Here is a 4,360-nt window from a genome sequence, read left to right on the forward strand (position 1 = left end):
GTCCTCGTCCTTTTCTCCAAACTCTTCCCATCTTGAGTCTGTGGTGCTCGCCTTTCCCCGGGTGTACATGGAGCCTCCTTCGTGTTATTAAAGATTCAGCTCAATGGATCCCTTTCAGGGAGAACTTTCCTGATTGTACGATTTAAAGAGAACACTTCCCCACCAAGATGCGTTTACTAATTACTCTATTTTCTATATTGCACTCGTAACTACCTACAACCTTTCCCCGGGTGTACATGGAGGCTCCTTCGTGTTATTAAAGATTCAGCTCAATGGATCCCTTTCAGGGAGAACTTTCCTGATTGTACGATTTAAAGAGAACACTTCCCCACCAAGATGCGTTTACTAATTACTCTATTTTCTATATTGCACTCGTAACTACCTACAAGTTTATTAGTCATGCTTTTACTTGTTCGTGGTCTGCCTCACCTATTCGAATTTATCCCAGCAGAGCAGGGACCCCCTCTCCCTTCTGTCCTGTCAGTGCTGCCTCCTTAGAGACTGGAATGGTGTTAGGCACATGATCAACGTGCAGGAATCATTTGCAGAATAGAGAAAAGGGAGGCCCCTCAAGGGAGATGCCCAGGCCAGACTTCTCGGAGGGAAGGGATCACTATTCATGCTTGAGCATTAATTTCTGAGGGCAGTGAACTCGTGAATTTTGTCTTTCTGTGGAGCCAGGCTTTGTCCCCCTCAGGGTGTCAGCAGGGGTGGTTCTGTCCATGTCGATTGCTGCCATTTAAACCCTGAAAACTGCTAGAGTGTTTGACAGTAAAAAGTTAGCAGGCCAAAAGCCGTGATCACCCCAAGCTACAAATGTCATCAAGAGAGCCCTGGCTGTGTTGGCAAGAAAGGGCACCCAGGGCTACTTTTCCCTGAGAAGCAACAATAACAACAACAAAAAAGATTTATTTCTTTGCTCTGGTCTGTCTTCATTCTATTCTGATGCCACTTGCTAGAGGAAGAGCGATGGACGAAGAGCAGAGGAGGGTCTGGTTTTCCATGCTTTGGAGAATGTTTATAGGGCCAGCTGGGCTGGGATGGGTAGGGGCAGGAAGACCAGGGATACAGGGAGAGGGCTGGTGGGGAGACAGGGAGGATGAAAAGAGCAGATATCAGAGAGCTGAAGGGAGTTGAAGGGAAGGAGAGGGGGGAGCAGAGAGAAAAATAAGACAGAGGGAAAGAAAAGAGGATGGAGCAAGGGAAAAAGAGAAGCGAAGGGAGGTGAAGGAGGAAAGAAAAGGAAAGGGAGGGCTGGGGAAGGGAAGGCAAATTCAGGGAACTGTGGATCCTGGACCAGGTATTTTTGTGTTTTTTGTTTGTTGTTTGGTCCATGGGCCTCTCCCATTGCGGAGCCTGCTCCAGACGCGCAGGCTCAGCGGCCACGGCTCACGGGCCCAGCCGCTCCGCGGCACGTGGGATCCTCCCGGACCAGGGCACGAACCCGTGTCCCCTGCATCGGCAGGCGGACTCTCAACCACTGCGCCACCAGGGGAGCCCACGTTTGTTTGTTTTCGAATGCTGATAACAGCAAGTTCCCTCTGGGAGTTACTGAAAGAAACTCCTGTGTTTTTAATCTGGATCTCATCATCCCCTCCTTTCTCTACCCTACCAACTCCTGTTCAGTACCCACGGTCATCGGCACTGACCCACTGACTGCGTGCCAAACATTGATTTGAGGACCTCACCTGTGTTGAAATTTAATCCTCATAGCAACTTTGTGAGGTGAAGTCAGTACTCTTAGCCTCATTTTTTTTCAGAGGAGAAAACTGAGACACAGAGTTACACACGTAACTTGCCCAAAGTCTCATGTCTGATGAACTGAAGGAGCTGGGATTCAATTCTAAGCAAGTCCACCTTCTCAAACACCCCCTCATTCAGTACATATTTACTGAGGAGCTACTATATTCCACGCACCATGATTCCCCTTCCAATTCCCCAGGCAAAGCTAACTGAGCCCTTCTCTGTGCTCCCAAGGCACTGTGTGTACCCTGATCCCCTGGTAATGGGTTGTACACGTGTGATCCAACTCCTCCAGGAGCCCAGACGTTTCTTGAAGGCGCCATCCACGCTTTGTTTATCCCTGTACGCCTGGCACCCAGTCCTGAGCCTCCTACAGGGGAGGTCCTCGGAAAATGTTTGTTGGATAATTGGGATTCAATGATTGATTAATTAATATCACCTGCTGTGACTTTGAAGCTAGTGCCTCCGGTTCTAGAATGGCAGGCTTCACTTGGCTAGTAGGGAAACGCCAAAGCAGCAGCTAAGGCAGCCACGAGAGAAAGCGGACAGTTGCCTGTCTGAGTCCAGATTCATCTACTTTAAACCTGCGCAGCCCAAGGCAAGATTGGGGATGAGGGTGAGGCAAGCAAGGGCGAGCGATCGGATCGCCAAAGCCAGGCTAGGAGGCACTTTGCCAAAACTTATGTTTCCCAGGAAGCCGTGCACGTCCCAGAGGGTTCAGTCCTGACATTGTGTGTCTGGGTTCTGAAGCCATGGCTGGGGCTGCACCTGTTATTTGCTCACGTCTAAGAGAGGGCCTGGGTGGGACAACGCACAAAAGAAAAGTCACTGCCCGTTCTTAGCAGATTCTGCTGCATTCACGGAATCACAGACCCCAGAGATCAACCAAGCCAGTGGTTTTTACAGCCTTTTTCTTGCTTTGGGTAGCAGACATCTTTCTTCTAACCAGATATACGGACCAGATAAACGTCAGGTAGTTCTGGTTAAACCAAGGGTGGGAACTCAAAGTCCCCCCCACTCCCATCCTCCTGTTTACTGAGTATTTTGGAAATCGCTGATACATTGTGACCATCTCATTTCAAAGATGGTAAGTCCAACCCCCGCTCCCCCCAAACACACACACACACACACACACACACACACACACACACACACACACAGAGTTTAAACGACCCAGCAGGAGGCACCTGGGCACTGAGCAGCCTTTGGTGGGATTGGGATTCGACAGATCTGAAGAACTTTCCTCCATTACGTCCTGCTTCTTTTGTAATCAACACAAGTCCACTAAAAACAATGATGGGGATGGTGCCGTGTACTATCGAGCACGTGGTTGGCAGGGCACACTCTGGAGCCCACAGCTGATGGGCTGCTGCTTGTTGGGACCAGCCGACAGACGGGTTAGACAAATAGTGAAGCCCTGAGTTCTACTCTGTGCACTTGCCAAACACTTGACAGGTCAAAAAACTCTACTTTCAGATGTGGCAGTATAATTCGTTAGAAGGTTAATTTGTGTGACAGGCAGAAGCTGCCGGAAGAAAACATCCCCTCCCTTTTGGAGCCTTCATTGTTTAAAGCCTAGATTCATAGAAGGCATTATGCTAGGTTTTCCCCGAAAAGGGTGGGGAGGCAAGCGGGGACCTGCCAGGGAGGCTGGGGACGTATGTGGGGAGACTGTCTGAGACCCACAGGGTGGAGGAAATGGAAAGCCAGGCCCTCCAGGTGTCTAGACCCTCAGCCAAGGCTGCTCCAGGAAGACCATGAATTGATTACTGTCCTGCCAACACTTAACCTGGATTATCTCATTTAATTCTACAAGCAGCCAGTGAGCCAGGAGCTGTTCTTATTTCTATTTAATAAATGAGGCAACCGAGGCTCAGAGAAATTACATGACTCACCTGAAGTCTTAAAGCTAATAAATGGCAGAGCTGGGATTAACATTCAGGTCTTCTCAACTCCAAACACCAAACATTAATCACAATAATGTTCTTTTTACAATTTCCTTAATCTAAGGTGGAAGCTGATGGAATATCCCAAAGTGTAATTCAGCAATGGTACAATACAGTCTCGTCCATGCACATAACATTCTTATGTTCATGGACAGAACTTGCATTTCATAGGGGAGGAGAGATGAACTGATTATTCTTTAGACAATCGTGCATAAGCATTGTTTCCATCAACTAGGATTTTGATGGATTCAGAATGTCAGGGAGTTGGAGGTTATACGGCCTGAAAGTACCTGGCATGCAGTTGTTTTCATCGTTGGTTAAGAGCGGGCTAAAGCTTTACTAATCAGCCCAGACAGGGGTAAGGATTGACATTCTTGGGGGTAGGGGACTTGGAATCATTGGAGAACAGTTCAAAGAGAAAGTGATAGCCCATTGCTGTCTGAGCAGTGAATATCTAATGTAACCCTGGTGTGGTCTGGCTTTATTACTATTTTTTTTTTTTTTTGCGGTACGCGGGCCTCTCACTGTTGTGGCCTTTCCCGTCGCGGAGCACAGGCTCCGGACGCGCAGGCTCAGCGACCATGGCTCACGGGCCCATCCACTCCGTGGCATGTGGGATCTTCCCGGACCGGGGCACGAACCCGCGTCCCCTGCATCGGCAGGGGGAGCCT

This window comes from Lipotes vexillifer, unplaced genomic scaffold (assembly GCF_000442215.2).
Source record: "Lipotes vexillifer unplaced genomic scaffold, Lipotes_vexillifer_v1.1 scaffold42, whole genome shotgun sequence".
Lineage (NCBI taxonomy): Eukaryota > Metazoa > Chordata > Mammalia > Artiodactyla > Lipotidae > Lipotes > Lipotes vexillifer.